Source organism: Anabrus simplex, chromosome 4, assembly GCF_040414725.1.
Source record: "Anabrus simplex isolate iqAnaSimp1 chromosome 4, ASM4041472v1, whole genome shotgun sequence".
Lineage (NCBI taxonomy): Eukaryota > Metazoa > Arthropoda > Insecta > Orthoptera > Tettigoniidae > Anabrus > Anabrus simplex.
In genome coordinates this window covers 46,997,077-47,016,397 of record NC_090268.1, presented here as the reverse complement: position 1 = coordinate 47,016,397, position 19,321 = coordinate 46,997,077, and positions in this window count along the sequence as shown.

Below are 19,321 nucleotides of genomic sequence, written 5' to 3'. Positions count from 1 at the left end.
TATAAGGGTACCGGAAAAAGATGCTGATGATGACACTTTTTGTTTAAAGGGGCCTAATATCTAGGTCATCGTCCCCTGCCGGCAAAAGAAGGGGAAGGGTCAGGAAGGGCATGGAAGTTGAGAGCTACCTAGACCTCTCAGTAACTCCGTCGGGCTCGAAAGATATCAAGTGTTGAGAAGGGAGGTTGGACAGGAAAGTTGAAAGTTACAAGTTACGAGGCTGATACAAGCAACTGGTGGTGAACTGTGATCATGACGACTATTTTTTTTAAGGCGAAATACAACTAGGCAACCTTCAGAACGGAAGAGGTAGTTTCACGAGGTTATGAGGGTATTTAGGGGTTGTAGTAAGGATGTAAAGGAGAGGGCATATAAGTCTCTGGTAAGACCCCAACTAGAGTATAGTTCCAGTATATGGGACCCTCACCAAGATTACTTGATCCAAGAAGTAGAAAAGCAGCTCGATTTGTTCTGGGTGATTTCCGACCAAAGAGTAGTGTTACAAAAATGTTTCAAAGTTTGGGCTGGGAAGACTTGGGAGAAAGGAGACAAGCTGCTCGACTAAGTGGTATGTTTCGAGCTGTCAGTGGAGAGATGGCTTGGAATGACATCAGTAGACGAATAAGTCTGAGTGGTGCCTTTAAAAGTAGGAGAAATCACAATATGAAGATAAAGCTGGAATTCAAGAGGACAAATTGGAGCAAATATTCGTTTATAGGAAGAGGAGCTAGGGACTGGAATAACTCACCAAGGGAGATGTAAGTTACAATACATTTCCAATTTCTTTGCAAATCATTTAAGAAAAGGCTAGGAATACTACAGACTGCCCTAAATGCAGATCAGGATTGATTGATTGATTGATTGATTGATTGATTGATTGATTGATTGATTGATTGATTGATTGATTGATTGATTGTGTACCGGGAGGTACACCCCAACGCCGCGCATTCAAATCCAGCGCCTAAAGAACTCCTCTATCGGTAAAACAGTGAAACTGAAACTACACCTACTTAGAAGTTTACTCAGAAGATGTCACCACTAAAATCTGATGTAATTTTGTTATTGTGAAGTTTCCTGAACTGTGTGAATCTCGACTTGTTTTGTTTGCTATCCATCTAGAAGTTTGGACATTCTTCCACAGATGTCACTACAAAAAACTATGATCATGCACCCTGGTGGGAGGTATAAGAACTTATAATTCAAAGAAGTTTTGTAATCATAAGTTTTTTTTTACTGATTGATGTTCATTTATTTTTGGGTTGGCAATATTTCCTTTTTATTTCCGCCAGTTTTGAATTTAGCCAATCCCTAATTTCTGTAATTAATTTTCTACCAATCACAGTCTTGTTCTTCGATTTTGAGTGTAACTTTTAAATTAACCAATAAATTGAGAGGGTGTGGCTGGTTTATTCGTGAAAGATCTCGAACCTTTCCTGAGGGTTTATAAACTGCGGCTTTGCACGTCTCTTGGCCAATTGATCGTCATCTTACTGAGTGTGTGTGTGTCAAAGCAGGAGACGGGTGGCCTCTTCGTTAGCTACTAGAACTTCTACAAAGTAATGGCCACATAATATCTTTCTTTCTTGCTAAGTCCGCAGGTTAACCCGAGGGAAAGGGTCGAATTATCTACTATGTAACCTACTTTTCTAAAAATGTAACTTCTGCCGGCTAATGTAAAAACTTCATAAAATCTTTGGGAATAGCCCCTGTTCCGTCGGCCAAGCGCCCTATAGGTTTTAAATTTTTTGGAGCTCAGACTTCGACTCCATTCAAATTGTACTCAGGCCGTTTATTTAACCTGTTATTTTTCACTAAGGTCCTGTAGGTTGGGTACAAGATACCTCTGTGTAATGAGATTTCTATTTGTAAATAGTGCCTTGTAAGGCCAGAGATTAGTAGATTTTCATGCAATGTTTTCTTGAGTACGCTTGGAAAACTGAGAGTCTGTTAGCTCTTTTTCAAAGTAAGATTACTGTATGCCTCTTGAAAGCTAGATCTTGTAATTTTAGGAGCAAGTGCTCTTTGAATTAGGGGATTTCTGCCCTTGGATAAATTTGTACTCTCTTGTAAATTTGAGCTAGTAGCTCAGGAAAAGTAAAGCGAGGGCTTGAAGCCCACGATCTGTTAAAACCACTAATCTTGTCTTTCCTAGACTTGTTTAATGATTGCTACTTGTACCTGAAAAATTGTTACGTTTGAAATTTTTTTGAAAATATAACCTTCAGTTTAAGTTTTAAATTAAATTCTTGACATTGTAGTTAGACCCATTCACCCCGGCACCTTCTTTCACCTCTGCATTCTACAGATACCCCGGAACAGATTGATTGATTGATTGATTGATTGATTGATTGATTGATTGATTGATTGATTGATTGAAGAGCTTGAATTCCTTATTTTTCTTTCATTTCGCCCAGCTATGGACCACGCTATTTCAACAAATTTCTGTTTTGATCTTGAACACTCGCCCAATATTTTTGCATTCTTCTTCGGTGAGCTTCCTTTCGTTCTTCGGTCCACGTCTTGCCTGTCTTCATTTTACATTTTGTTCGAGAACTCTGTAGACCTTCAAGTTTCTTCGTTAAAGGGTCACGTCGCAAGATGTTATCACGTAAAAACCCCAGTTATAAATCCTTTTCCACCTCAGTGAACCAGACCCCTTTAGTTTTCTTATTCAGAAACTAGGCAAAGATTCAAGTGCCCAATCTTTCTGGCCTCGTTCGTGTTAAGTGACCATAGAAATAAATCCTTCTTTCCCTAATAGTGTCTGTTATTTTCTCCATATGCAGATAGACTTCATGATTTTCGATTTTTCTTCACTGGGCCCAAGATCATCCTTAGAATCCTTTTTTTCTTTGACTTCTGATTGTTCTGCCAGACCTTTCTTATAAAAGGAAGCATTCTGCTGCATATAGAGCTTCAGTTCGAATTCTTCTTTTTCTTATTCTTCTTCTTAATCTGTTTACCCTCCAGGGTCGGTTTTGCCCTCGGACTCAGCGAGGGATCCCACCTCTACTGCCTCAAGGGCAGTGTCCTGGAGCTTCAGACTCTGGGTCAGGGGATAAAACAGGGGAGGATGACCAGTACCTCGCCCAGGAGGCCTCACCTGCTATGCTGAATAGGGGCCTTGCGGGAGGATGGGAAGATTGGAAGGGATATACAAGGAAGAGGGAAGGAAGCGGTCGTGGGCCTTAAGTTAGGTACCATCCCGGCATTTGCCTGGAGGAGAAGTGGGAAGCCATGGAAAACCACTTCAAGGATGGCTGAGGTAGGAATCGAACCCACCTCGCTAGGCTGAGTGGGCCCCGGTCCAGCCCTCGTACCGCTTTTCAAATTTCGTGGCAGAGCCGGGAATCGAACCCAGACCTCCGCGGGTGGCAGCTAATCACACTAACCACTGCACCACAGAGGCGGAACTTCAGTTCGCATTTCTGTACCGGTGCAGTAATGTCTAAGCTTGGATTTGAAAGATATTGACCTATGTTGAAGATATCTTTGGTGAGGTGGTAGGCTATTTCCATCTTGTTGATTCTTGATTTGAATGCCTCTTTCTCAGAAATGTTAGGTTTGAATTTATTAATATTATTATTGGTATTAATCATAATAATGTTATTGGCTTTACTGTACGTCCCACTAACTAATTTTTCAGTTTCCGAGACGTCGAGGTGCCGGAATTATGTTCCGCAGGAGTTCTTTTACGTGCCAGTAAATCGACTGACAAAAGGCTGATGTATTTGAGCACCTTCAAATACCACTGGACTGAGCCGGGATCGAACCTGCCAAGTTGAGGTGAGAAGGCAGCGCCTTAATCGTCTGAGCCACTCATCCCGGCCAATTTTGTTATTATTAGTAGTAGTAGTATTAGTAGTAGTAGTAGTAGTAGTAGACTAATTGAGGGGAGAGTCACAATTGGGGAGACATTATGAGCATAAGAAGGCTTGCTGTCTTCCAGTGAGCACTTCCCATGTGGATGAAGTCCGGCTCCATGGCTAAATGGTTAGCGTGCTTGCCTTGGATCACAGAGATACTGGGTTCGATTCCCGGCTGGGTCGGGAATTTTAAACATAATTTGTTAATTTCCTTGGCTCGGGGACTGGGTGTATGTGCCATTTTTATCATTATTTCATCCTCATCACGACGCGCAGGTCGCCTACGGGAGTCAAATCAAAAGACCTGCACCAGGCCTCTCCGGAGGCCACACGGCATTATTATTATTATTATTATTATTATTATTATTATTATTATTATTATTATTATTATTATTATTATTATAGGGTTAAAGACGACCTTGGGGGAAGAATCATACTCAAAATGGCCAGTGACTAAATTCAGAACATAGCTACCAAAAAACTATCACTAGACTGCTACATAAGCTGTGTGTAATCGAACCACCGTCCACGGGACAAGTAACAACTTGTTTAATTACTCATATACTCTACCAGTTCTCTATACGGTCCTCCCGGAGAGATCGCTGGAGAGCGCGAACAGACAGATGACCTCGTTGTGGCGATCGAGTGAAGGGAAGGGAAGCAGAACATACCTTGGCATTTCACTGCTCCATGAGGTCACGAAAACTTTACATAATTACGTTCTAACGGAATCTATATGCGTCGCACTAGAGCGAGTACACTCATCATCATAACAGATGTCTCTGGTGTTACTGCGTTAGCGCTACCTGTCTGGATAGAATTAGGTGTCAAAGGTTAGAGGATTACTATCTGGTCTTCGTTTATCTTCTTCTTAATCTATTTACCCTCCAGGGTTCGTTTTTCCCTCGGACTCAGCGAGAGATCCCACCTCTACCGCCTCAAGGGCAGTGTCCTGGAGCGTGAGGCATTGGGTCGGTGGATACAACTGGGGGAATGACCAGTACCTCGCCCAGGCGGCCTCACCTGCTATGCTGAACAGGGGCCCTGTGGGGGGAGGGGGAGATTGGAAGGGATAGGCAAGGAAGAGGGAAGGAAGCGGCCGTAACCGTAAGTTAGGTACCATCCCGGCATTTGCTTGGAGGAAAAGTGGGAAACCACGGAAAACCACTTTCAGGATGGCTGAGGTGGGAATCGAACCCGCCTCTACTCATTTAAGTTCCCGAGGCTGAGTGGACCCCGTTCCAGCCCTCGTACCACATTTTCAAATTTCGTGGCAGAGCCGGGAATCGAACCAGGGCCTCCGGGGATGGCAGCTAATCACACTAAGTCTTCGTTTATCCTTAGTAATAAGGTTACCGAGCGAGTTGGCTACGCGCTACGGGTCACGTAGCTGTGAGATTGCATTCGGGATATAGTGGGTTTGAATCGTCCTAGTCCCACCCCTGTTCTATCCCATTATCGCCAAAAGATCTGAGTCGGTGCGACGTTAAAACACACATACATCTTCATTATAGACTGGTACGCCTTTCAGCGTTCAGTCTGCAAGCCTCTGTGAATTTACTAATCGCCGCCACAATCCTCTATTTGTAACTAATTATGTAGCTTCGTTCAGTTCTATATCTCTTATATTTAAATAATTCAAAACTGAGTCTATCCATCGTCGCCTGGGTCTCCCTCTTCCCCTCTTACCCTCCATAACAGAGTCCATTATTCTCCTAGGTAACCTATCCTCCTCCATTCGCTTTTCATGACCCCCACCACCGAAGCCACTTTATGCGTACATCTTCATCCATCGAGCTCATTCCTAACTTAGCCTTTGTTTCCTCATTCTGAGTACCCTCCTCTCATTGTTCCCACCTGTTTGTATACCAGCAATCGTCCTCGCTGCTTTCATGTCTGTTACGTCTAACTTATGAATAAGATATCCTGAGTCCACCCAGCTTTCGCTCCTGTAAAGCAAATTTGGTCTCAAAACAGACCGATGTAAATATAGTTTAGTCCGGGAGGTGACTTCCTTCTGACAGAATATTGTTGATCGCAAGTACGAGCTCACTGCAGTAGCTTTACTGCTCCTTGATTTAATCTCACTTGCTATAGGCTACTACCATCCAGGGAGAACGCACATCCTAAATATATAAAATTAGGGTATCTACCTGTCTCAGCTTTGTATCACCAATCTGACATTTAATTCTCTCGGATATCTTACCTACTGACATCAATTTAGTCTTCGAAAGGCTAATTTTCATACCATACTCATTGAATCTATTTTCAGATTCCAAGATATTAGACTACATGCTTTCGGCACAATCTGCCATTAAGACCAGATCGTTAGTACAGGCCAGACTGCTTAACGTTAAAACAATAGGAACAAAATAATAACGTTATTGGTTTTACGTCCCACTAACTACGCTATATTTGCGGTATTCAGAGCCGCCGAAGTGCCACATTTTTGTCCCGCAGGTGCCATTTCTACGTGCTGGTAAATGTACAGTCGAATATAACATTATATAAAATCCCAGTGCTAGACACAAATTATTAAAATAGTCTACTATTTATACAGCAAAAGAAATGGGGCCCGACTCTGTAGTGTTTTGGTTAGTGTGATTAACTGCCACCCCCGGAGACCCGGGTTCGATTCCCGGCTCTGCCATGAAATTTGAAAAGTGGTACGAGGGCTGGAACGGGGTCCACTCAACTGAGTAGAGGTGGGTTCGATTCCCTCCTCAGCCATCCTAGAGGTGATTTTACGTGGTTTCCCACTTCTCCTCTAGGCAAATGCCGGAATGGTACCTAACTGAAGGCCACGGCCGCTGCCTTTCGTCTTTCTTGCCTATCCCTTCCAAACTTTCCATACCCCCTGTTCAGTATAGCAGGTAAGACCGCCTGGGCAAGGCACTGGTCATCCTCCCCAGTTGTATCCCCCGACCTAGAGTCTGAAGCTCCGGGACACTGTCCTTGAGGCGGTAGAGGTGGGATCCCTCGCTGAGTCCGGGGCATAAACCTACCCCGGAGAGTAAACGGATTAAGAAGAAGAAAATAAATAGGGCTACTAAACCTGTTACTTGGAAATTGTCGTCTAAAGTTGACAGATTTAGGTTTGTTTCTCTCGTAAACTATTCGAATTTGTACCATCTTGGGTTTAATCCACGTAGAATCCAACAAGAAATGTACTTAAACTGTTGCTAATCATCATCATCATCATCATCATCATCTTCTTCTTCTTCTTCTTCTTCATCTTCTTCTTTTTCTTCTTCTGCCGGGCTGAGTGGCTCAGACGGTTAAGGCGCTGGCCTTCTAACCCCAACTTGGCAGGTTCGATCCTGGCTCAGTCCGGTGGTATTTGAAGGTGCTCAAATACGACAGCCTCGTGTTGGTAGATTTACTGGCACGTAAAAGAACTCCTGCGGGACTAAATTCCTGCACCTCGGCGTCTCCGAAGACCGTAAAAAGTAGTTAGTAGGACGTAAAAGAAATAACATTATTATTATTATTATTATTATTATTATTATTATTATTATTATTATTATTATTATTATTATTCACGTCGTCGTCGAAGATCCCCGTTCTGCAAAGGCGTTCCGCTCACTTTGATATCGACTGGAAATCAAATGACCGTGGTAACTGTAATAACGCTCTGCAAAAGTGTAACTTTATAATATACTGTTTGGGTTATGACAGATTTCTAGTATCGACATTACTTTGTTTCTAAGTACAGTCCACCTCGTCAACAAGACAACTGACTAGTGAAGGACAGGGAAAGTGATGCCCTCGAATACCGCGATTGTGGCGTCCTCGTAAGTATAGTTGCCCCGGTAGATACTGTACAAGGACCTACTGTAGTGTGTTTTAGTTTATATCCACAGAGAGCACGTTATTTGCCACAGGAACCTTCTCCACTGAGTGAATAAATAAACTGAAATTAAGATTTCACTGTTCACTGTCTTTGGTTTTCTTTTTAATTGTTGTTTCTTGGTTAATGTTGCAACTAGTTACTTCAAACGTACGAAGAACTGATTTTTTGTTGTCATATCTATCTTTTCAAATAGACCGTTGTTAATTTCGTAATAAAGTACATCTAATTTAATGCAATTTTATTCCAGGATTTTCATCCCAATTATAGCAACTTTCTTTGTGATACGCCAACGGCCGTAGCCGTGTTGAAACACCGGATCCCGTGAGATCTCCGAAGTTAAGCAACATTGGGCGTGGTCAGGAGTTGGATGGGTTGCCACGCGCTGTTGGTGGGGGGTAAGGGAATGGAGGAGCGGAAAGGAATTGGCCACCCTACCGCACGTAAACTCCGGCTCAGGAACACCTCTGCGGAGGTTTGGACCTGCTTTCGGGCAGAATAACCCTTACCTACCTTTGTGATACAAAATGAAATTACAGATAATTATGACCTAGCCTAACTTAATTAAATCTAATCGAAACTAATCTAATAATCAATAATAAATTAATAATGCCTATGTTTATTGAGAAACTCAACGACTTTCCAGACATTCTGGATTTCTACAGGGACAAAGTTGAACTACATAAAAAATGTATCAAAATTAAATTTGAACAATTAACAAATGGTCCGCCTCTGTGGTGTAGTGGTTAGCGTAATTAGCTGCCACCCCCGGAGGCCCGGGTTCGATTCCCGGCTCTGCCACGAAATTTGAAAAGTGGTACGAGGGCTGGAACGGGGTCCACTCAGCCTCGGGAGGTCAACTGAGTAGAGGTGGGTTCGATTCCCCCCTCAGCCATCCTGGAAGTGGTTTTCCGTGGTTTCCCACTTCTCCTCCAGGCGAATGCCGGGATGGTACCTAACTTAAGGCCACGGCCGCTTCCTTCCCTCTTCCTTGCCTATCCCTTCCAATCTTCCCATCCCTCCACAAGGCCCCTGTTCAGCATAGCAGGTGAGGCCGCCTGGGCGAGGTACTGGTCATACTCCCCAGTTGTATCCCACGACCAAGAGTCTGAAGGTCCAGGACACTGCCCTTGAGGCGGTAGAGGTGGGATCCCTCGCTACGTCCGAGGGAACAACCGAACCTAGAGGGTAAACAGATGATGATGATGATGAATAAATAACACAGTCTACAACATTAACATTAGGAAATACAAAAATAATATTAAAGAATAATAATTGGTTAATAGGGCATTAACGGGAATATAAATGATGATGATGATGATGATGATGATGATGATGATGATGATGATGCTTCTTGTAAAGGGGCCTAACATATAAGTTATCTGCCCCTAATGGTACGAAATGAGACGAAATGTAATGACAATTTAAAAGTCCAAAACTCATCCACTGATCAGAATTCAAAACGTGATGATGAAGAATGAATGGATGAATACGAATTTTAAAATAATCAGCGGATCCAGCTCACAATGTTGAAAGTTAAAAATAATTCCAAAATTAATCCACTGACTAGAATTCAAAAGGGAGACGGTGAACAATGATTATGAACTTACAACAATCTGTGTATTCGACCCGCAATGCCCCACTTTAAAACAATAGCATTACTGACCCAAGGGGCTGCTTCCAAAGCACAATCCTGAATCGATGATGCTTGTTGTCTAAAGGGGTCCAAAATCCAAGTCAACGGCCCCTCTTAATGGTACCGGTACTTATCGCTAGTAAAGTAGAACCGTGGAATTTCTCATGTAGCGGTACTAATCATGAGCAACGTAGACTTAACGATGTTCCACACATTGTGGTACTACTCACAGGTAATATAATACGCGCGGGTAACGCAGACCTACGGTGTTTCGCACATTACTGCACCACTCATAGACATCGCAAACCCATAGTGTTCCTCACATAGGCGTACTAATCACAGAGACTCGTACTATCCCGTGGCGTTCCTCTCATAGTGGGTACTAATCACAGGCAACGTAAGCCCGTGGGGTTTCTCACAATGGTACTAATCACGGGTACTGAAATGAAATGTCGTATGGCTTCTAGAGCCGGGATATCCCTAGACGGGTTCGGCTCGCCAGGTGCAGGTCTTTCTATTTGACGGCCGTAGGCGACCTGCGCGTCGTGATGAGGATGAAATGATGATGAAGACAACACATACACCCAGCCCCCGTGCCATTGGAATTAACCAGTTAAGGTTAAAATCCCCGACCCGGCCGGGAATCGAACCCGGGTCCCTCTGAACCGAAGGCCAGTACGCTGACCGTTCAGCCAACGAGTCGGACATCACGGGTACTGTAAAACCCTCTGTTACTACTGATCGAGTGATCACAAACCTATTGTGTACCTAACATAGTGGTACTACTCGCAAGTAAAGGCGACCCATGGTGTTCCCCGCGTGATGGTACTAATTACAAATAGTCTCATGGTTCTAATTCAATTATCCCTTGGTCGCGTCTTTTAGTCACCTCATACAGCAGGCAGGGGATACCGTGGGTGTATTCTTCGTTTGCGTCCCCCACCCACAGGTGGTTGTGTGTTTGGTCCACTAGAGCTATTTTATGTAGCTCAAGTCCCCCGGCAAGTCGGTTAGGACCCCCTTATCCACCTCCTGGGACGCACCACGTGGCATTATCAAATCTCCCCCTGCAAAGCCAACGTATTTTTTTTTGCTAGGGGCTTTACGTCGCACCGACACAGATAGGTCTTATGGCGACGATGGGATAGGAAAGGCCTAGGAGTTGGAAGGAAGCGGCCGTGGCCTTAATTAAGGTACACTCCCAGCATTTGCCTGGTGTGAAAATGGGAAACCACGGAAAACCATTTTCAGGGCTGCCGATAGTGGGATTCGAACCTACTATCTCCCGGATGCAAGCTCACAGCCGCACGCCTCTACGCGCACGGCCAACTCGCCCGGTGCCAACGTATTAGGTACGTGCGGAATATAAAGGGATTTACTATGACTACAGATGTAATTTTAAGATTGACAATGATCCTCATAAAGTGGCAATTACCTACAGATTGATTCTGGACTTCTGTAAGCCGTATCTGGTCTAGAAATTTATAAAAAGCCTACATATAGTGCCACGTGCCCCTACCATTAAAGCCAATATTTCCAGCTTTCTAAATGGTATTTTCCCATGTAAAATTCGATGGAAGGTGTGTAGATGTTCCTCTTTTCAACGTTAACCTCCTCAGGCTGGCCGATGTGACACTCCATTCTGACTGTGGGGAATATAGTGATGGTGTAAGATCCCAGGATGTTAATCTGGGGGGAGGGGAAAAAAAGAAATAAAACAAGCAAAGTATACGCGATGTCTGCCATATCTATCAGCCAAATATAATATTCATCTTGGTCAATGGGTTGTCAGTTTGAAAATTCCATTTTATGACGTAGCGAAAATCTTATTACAGATCGTAAAGGGTTCTCTGCAAAGTTTCATTTATACCTGAAATCATAATCTCTGGCTTTGAATTTTCCTGCAAAAAAAAAAAAAAATCATATTCTTCGTCTTTATCTGGTTACCCTCCAGGGTCAGTATTTGCCTCGGGCTCAGCGAGGGATCCTACCCCTTCAGACTCTGGGTCGGGAATACAACTGGGAGGATGACCAGTACCTCGCCCAGGCGGCCTCACCTGCTATGCTGAACAGGGGCCTTGCGAGAGGATGGGAATATTGGAAGGAAGAGGGAAGGAAGCGGCCGTGGCCTTAAGTTAGGTACCATCCCGGCATTTGCCTGGCGAAGTGAGAAACCACGGAAAACCACTTCCAGGACGGCTGAGGTGGGAGTCGAACCCATCTCTACTCAGTTGACCTCCCGAGGCTTAGCGGACCCCGTTCCAGTCCTTACCACTTTTAAAATTTCGTAGCAGAGCCGGGAATCGAACTCGGGGCTCCGGGAGTGGCAGTTAATCACACTAACCACTACACCACAGAGACGGACCTTTATGATCAATGATCACCCTCATTGGAGGACGGATGACTTATTTCCAATAAATCTTACTACTGGGTTACATCGATGTAGATTTCAATGAGGAATGCATTCTTAAAGTGATGAGCATTTTCAATATACATTTTAGTTATGGCCACCATCTATAATATTGACTGAATGAACAGCGCAGTAGCCTTCGATTCAGAAGGGTCTGGATTCGATTCCCGGCTGCGTCAGGGATTTTAACCACGTTTGGTTCATTCCTCTGGCTCGGACTCAGGTGTTTGTGATCGTGTTAATACACATCGTCATTTACACGCATCACATCACACTACAAACCTTGACACAATAGTGCACACATCTCTGCACGTAGTATTGGCGTCGGGAAGAGCATTCGGCCGTAAAACTACGCTTAATCCACATCAGTTTCGAACTCAGTTACTGGGAAAAGGCCAGGAATGTTGATGAGGATGATGCCCATGATGATGATGATGATGATAAGTTACGACCACTCTGTATAATGTACTGTATATCTACCTCGGTGGATCACCAGTGGTAGAGGGTTCGGCTCATGATACCCAGTTCGCGGGTTCAATCCTGACCGAGGCAGTCGGGCTTTTGAATGGCGGCCAAGAGTCTTGGCACTCTATGGCCTGTTTCATCAACACATGGTAGTACTTAACAAGGTGTTAAATCATTTTAACATACGATTTAAGAAAATTTGCGTTTCATTAACAACTGTTAACGTTATCATATGTTAAACTGCGTATTAAAGTTAACATCAGCCGTTTCCCATGTTAAATGGCTAACATTAGCTTTTAGCAACCTGTTCCAAAATGGCTGCTGTGAATCTCCCTTTAGATGCGGAATTGCTCTATTTAGATCTTTTACACAATAATCCTGATCGAAGAAGAGTTCAGCGACATAAAAACTTTGAAAATTTGACGGATGCAGAATTTCTTCATAGATACAGGTTATCGAAAATAGTCGTTGCTAAGGTTGTTGATGAAATTCGAGTGAGGTTGGAATACCCTACGAAGAGAAACCTCTTTCTCCAATGTTGCAGGTACTGATAATATTACGATTTTTTGCTACCGGTTCTTTTCACATAATGGTCGGAGACAATGCTGGAATTTCTAAAGCCACTGTTAGTAGAGTTGTTTGTCGAGTGTCTGCAGCAATAGCATCCATGACAAGGAGGTTTATAACATTCCCTTCAGTAGAAGAGCGTCAGTAAATTATCCGCGACTTCTATGAAATAAGACGTTTTCCTGGTGTTTGTTCTAGGTGAAATAGATTGCACACATGTAGGAATCCAATCACCTGGAGGCAATTGGGCCCAAAAATATCGTAATCGGAAGGCATATTTCTCTGTTAATGTTCAGGTGATTAGTGAGCCTAACCTCCAAATCAGGGATTTTTTTTTTTTTTTTTTTTTTTTTGCTAGGGGCTTTACGTCGCACCGAATCAGGGATATAGTTGCTAGGTGGTCTGGTTCTGTACACGACAACACAATATTTAAAAACTCCCATTTCGGAGCACAGTTTGAAGTAGGGACAATTAACGAAGTGATTTTGTTAGGTGACAGCGGATACCCGCTAAGAAAGTATCTGTTAACCCCATTGAAACCTTCGCGGACTTTCTCCCACGCCCCGTCCTTTTCTTTTATCGTCAAGCCATATGTGCGCTTGCACTCAATAACTTATATATATATTTACTAACTAATTCAATCAACAACTCTTTTTCGAAGGAGGAAAAATTAGAACTACAATTCCGTTTCACTTCACGCGTCATATTTTACAGATGTACTCAAACAAAAGCGCGTCGGAGCGCGCTGTAAAACAGCATGTTCGTACCACTGCCTCCTTGATTCGCACCAGTTCGCAATATTGGGAGAGTTAACAGTCGATTAGTTAACATTTCACAAGAAAAGTCTGATGAAATGCAAGAAACCAAACATGATGTTAATTTTTAACTCCGCATTAACTAACTACTTGTTAGTATATATTTAACATGTGTTGATGAAACCGGGCCTATGTCGTTGGTGTTGGCATGTTAAAGACCTCTGGTGATGACGCTGGTGTCAGTGATGGTGATTGATGTTTTGAGGGTAAAATGCCTCATTGCCGCCCGAACAAAGTGAGTAGGCACAGAAACCGTGTAAAAGAATTCCGCTTTACCTCTTAGACAAAGCACCAATCATTGGTCTGGCCTGCAGCGCGGTGGCTGAGACCATTTTAAAAATACGTAGGTCGAGTCACAAGTCATGGCAACTATTTTTTTTTTCTCGCGAACAGGAGAGAACACGGAAAATCTAAGATATGCATTTGGAAACGTACGGTATGTACTTGCGTATGATGCCACTAGATGGTGTATGGTGTGGGTCTGAGCATGCCCCCAAGTTCAGTGTGTGAGTGAGAGCGTCACAAAATGGAAGTCAACAAGCAGGAGCAACGATCGTATATTAAATGAGCAGTTCTCCGCGGCAGAAATGCACGCCAATGCCATGCAGAGCTGCGGGAAGCATTAGGTGTGCATGCCATGCCCTATAGAACAGTGGCGAGGTGGGTGGAGACGCTCAAACGTAGTAGAGTATCAGCTGCCGATTTGCCTCGCCCAGGCCGTCCAGTGTCCATGGACAAAGATGTTTATTACAATTCCTTTTTGTTGTACCAATTGCGCCGTGCAGTGCGAACCAAACGACCAGATCTTTTGGGCAACGCCATAATCCTACACGATAACGCGACAGCTCACACAGCAGCCATCGTTCAGCGCTGCTTACAGCGGTGGGGGTGGGAGGTTCTTCCACACCCGCCTTATTCGCTTGATCTGAGCCCATGCGACTATGATCTAATCCTCAAAGCCAAGAAGCCATTACGTGGACAACGGTTTGCTAACCACGAGGACATTGTAACAGCATTTCGGAGAGAGATGTCACACGTTAGCGATACACATGCAGCAAATGGTATTCAGCGCCTGCCCCACCGCTGGCAACGCACAGTGGAAACCTTGGATGATTATTTCGAAGGTCTGTAACCAGTGGAGACCTGTCCTTTGTACGTAGTTTTGTGTATTTGCTGTCTGTACCATAATAAAGCAACGTTTACCAATGGCCTGTGTTCTGTCACTTTCATACGATAATCTCCTGAAGTCAGAATTGGTCTTCAGGCACTATGCATAAGTACATGCCCTATATTTCCAAGTGCATATCTTAGATTTTCCGTGTTGTCTCCTGTTCGCGAGAAAAAATAGTTGCCATGACTTATGACTCGACCCTCGTAGTAGTTGCCTACCTCAATAGTTCTGTCGGTTCTTAAGATGCTATGTTCGATCCTGACTGAGGTCGATGGTAAAGGATATCTAAAATGTGATAACTCTTTATATTTGGCTTCCCGCAAGTTGAAATTCCAGTGGGATTAATTTCCTACATCTATTAACATGTTAAATAAATAACACGTTAAAAGGTAGGGATGGTGTTACAATTGTTCCTGTCATCGATAAGAGTTGCCCCCTTTACAACAGAAAGAAATCTTCGACCAAGGTCAATAAATCACTGAAGATGTTTTCTGTGTGTGAAAACGAAATGTCTAGAAAAAGGAGCTTATTCGAATCACGGCTCTCCAGGCCGAAAAAAGAAATCTCTCTTAATACTACTATCTCCAGCAACAACAAACATTGCTCTGAGTTTGATTTGAGTGTTGTTCTTTCCTGTTGAAAGTTTAGGTCTGCCTTAATTTTACTGGCATTACGTCGCACCGACACAGATAGGTTTTATGGCGACGATTGGACAGGAAAGGGCTAGAAGTACGAAGGAAGCGGCCATGGCCATAACTGAGGTAGAGCCCCAGTAAGTACTGACAGGATATCGAACCACCATTTGCATGGTGTGAAAATGGGAAACCATGGAGAAACATCTTCAGGGCTGCCGACATTAGAGTTCGAACCCAGTATCTCCCGAATGCAAGCTGATAGCTGCCTTACCCAAACCGCATGGCCACTTGCTCGGTGGTCTGCCTTAATAATTAACGCCACACTCAAAATCAAAGAATGTCAAAAATTGGGGAAATTTTAAATATTTTTCATTTCGAAATCTTCCTCCCAATTTCCAAAAATATTTAGCGTCTCATTGTGCTTCACTATCTTAACTCTATGCCCTCTTATTTCGAGAGATCGAAACTCTTATCTATGCATCTTCATAGAGATTGATCATACTCCTTAGAATAAACGATTAAACCAATCATTCTTAGCAACCGCTTCATCGATCATATCTACATATTCGGTAGTGTTTCTATCTTTTGTCGTGCGTTGAAGGATATGCCACGGAAAACCTATAGAAAGTTCTACTGTGGATGTGACAAAAATTAATATTAATTCCTTAGTTTAAAAAATATATTATTATAACTACGCCATCTGCTCGAAATTATTCTAATGACATGAGCGTAATTATAGCTTGATATTCTCTTAAATCTTTTGAAATCACAAGACCGACTCTCATGATGACAAGCGATGGATATCGAACCACCAGCCATCTCCTCAAAATATATATCTAAATTAAAATGTTCTACTTAAAGTACCTTAATTAAGGCCACGGTCCTTTACTTCCCACGCCTTGCCCTTTCCTATCCTATCGTCGCCGTAAAACCTAACTGTGGCGCTGCGACGTAAAGTAAGTTATAATAAAATTAGTTTGGGTTTAATAAAATACTTTAAATACTACTGTTACCGTGTTTTTGGTGGTAGTTATGCGTGAAAGAAGGTGCGGGGGTGGTGAACGGGTCTCAAGCTACTGAAGTGAAATTAATTTTAAAATCTAACAAGGTTATATTTTCTTTTCAAAATTAGGTAACAACAAATAGAACAGGTACTTAGTAGCCGAAACACGATTTACAAATACATTTACATAGGTACCCCATTTGGGGCTTCAAAAGTCAGAAACATAATTCTTGAGCAATGAGCCCAACCTTACAATGAACGCCATACAACAAAGGGGCCGAAAACCCCCAAACATGCCAGAAACATCTGCTTCCAATTACATCCAAAAGCCTCCTTGAGGCAGAAACACAATTTTCAAAAAGGGCAACTTTCCCCTAAAATACAAGCCTATCATAGGCCACTCCGAACTCCACCTTTAAGCCGTCCTCAAAGGACATATACACAGGGGCAAAATACCCAACCTACTGAGGTCTGTTAAATAACAAGAAGATTAATACATGACCTCTAAAATACAATTTGAGAGGAGGCGAACTTGCACTCCTAATACACTTTGCTTAAGACCTACTTGGCACTAGGCCGTTAATACAAGGGCTAATCCCATACTACAGAGGTGACTTAATAGCAATTTACATTATATTACGGAAGAATTGGTTGAGAAAAATAAGTTCACCTCAAGACGATGTGAGTGGGAGCTCGAGAGGGTTAAGCACTCTCTATCCCGATATGTCGTTTGAAAATAGAATAGATACCAGTTGTTTTTACATTTTAGGAAAAGGTTACATGGTTGAACGCTTAGAACCCGCCCCGAAAGTTAAACTGCTGAGCTAGCAAAGAAAGAAGTTATTAATCGGCCATTACCTTGTTGTTGACCGCTGCCGAAGAAAGAGGCGCTTCCCGCCCCCTGCTATGTACTTAACACACTGAAAGATGGAACAAAAGTGGCCCGGAGACCCAAAAATCAGCAGTTTATAACCTCTCGTGGAAGGTTCTAGGCGTTAGGGGAATGAAAACACCCGCCCACAACGTTTTTATTGGATAGGACCCCGCAACAGATTCAAATTGGGGGGAGATACCCCTGATTGGTCAGAAATTAATTAAAGAAATTCGGGATTGGTTACATTCATAACAAGGGGAAGAAAGGGGTAAATATTGCCAACTTAAACAATGACAGAAAGAAATTTAACAAAGAACAAACTCTTGAAATTAAATTTTCTCCAAAAAAATAGTTCTTTGACTCCTCACTAGGTTGCACTATTGTTGATCTTCAGTAGAGTCCTCTAGAAGAGAAGGTTCACACTTCTTACTTCAAGCGAAACAAAAACACATCAAAAGTGACACAGTTCTAAAACTCAAAATTTTCCACGTGGTGACATCTTCTGAGAAGGTAGAGAATTAATAGCGTAGATAAAGTTCAGAGTTCCTCCAGCAGAGGAGTTTCAAAAGGCGCACATTTTAAATTAGCGGCGTGGAGGTGTACCACCCGGTACAGACCTCCCCCCCCCCCCAAAAGTTCCACCAGGGGTGACACATGAAATAGTTTGAAAACAAAGTCCCAGTTTTGATGTTGATATTAAAATAAATTGCAGAAGTATTTGAGAAATTCTTAATTCAGTTCCAAAATTTTTGTTGTAATTGGTAACGTAAGGTTTTTATGTTTGTAGAAGGCGAATTTCTGAAGATAATCTTTTAAAAGGTGATGAAAAATTTTGCAATGTCCACCAAATTTGTTGTTGAATTCCCAAGTGTAGTCATCTCTTATAGTGACTGTCCATGTAGTTGATGTAGGCTAAGTTGGATGGCCAGACCGGCCGTTGCAGCTTGCGTCCAAAGGAGGCCGCTCGGACCCCTCAAGTACCCTGAGATACCGCTCGCCCGCACTATGAGGGGAGCAGAGGTGTTGAAGTACGCCGCGCCCGCGGTGAACATATACAGGCTGCGGGCAAGTAGCAGGTTGTGCGCCGCACATCAGCCTTGGCCGGGAGGAGAGCTCCGGCTCGCCGTGCACATGTCGTCCTCGCTGGAGAGGAGGGGGCCCATCCCCCTCCCCAGTTGCTGCACGGCGCTGCGCGGCTGCGGGGGCACTGAAACATAAAAACTCGGCGGCAGACTTGTGTTGGACCATCATGTTTCTTTGAGGGCACAGGCTAGGTGAGGAGGTTGAGGGGTCAGCGGCGTGCAGATATCCATGGCATTTACTCACATTAAGCCACAGTGTGTATGAAGCAGGAGACGGGAGCGTGGTAATGGCCGAGGCAAGGACAGAATGGCAGTTTAACGGATCGGGGAAGGTTTTACAAGAGGATTACATATAAGACCAAAATATTATAGAAGGGGCAGAAAGCCTTAAAAGTTGAACTCAAAAAAAAAAAATAACCTTCATATTCCTTTCAAATTATATGAAGCAAGTTGACACAAAATTTACACTGGTTTCACCTGTGACAGGTGAACCCTAAATATCCTCTCGGTGGCCGGATTGCTTACTAACAACGTAACTGGCGTAAGAAAATCGAGAATGATACAAGGCCCATGAAATCTGGGGGCAAGCTTGCCCGCGGGAACAAAATTCTTGACCATCACCTGGTCACCTACCTTCAAGGTGGTGGGTCTCCGTCCACGATCATACTTTTCCCTAACCTTTTCATGAGACACCTTAAGATTAGCTTTAGCCTTCTTCCAAAGATCTTTAATGTTATCCGGATCTATTGTCTCGGGTAGAATGTCATTCAGAGACCAGAGGTTAGAGAGCGGCGAGTTGGGAACAAACTTGAACATCAAAGAAGCTGGAGTAAACTTGTGAGATTCATGAACCGCCGAATTCAAAGCAAAAGCTATCCAATGCAGGGACGTGTCCCACCTGGAATGATCTTCATGATGATAGGCAATAAGTGCTGACCTGAGATTAC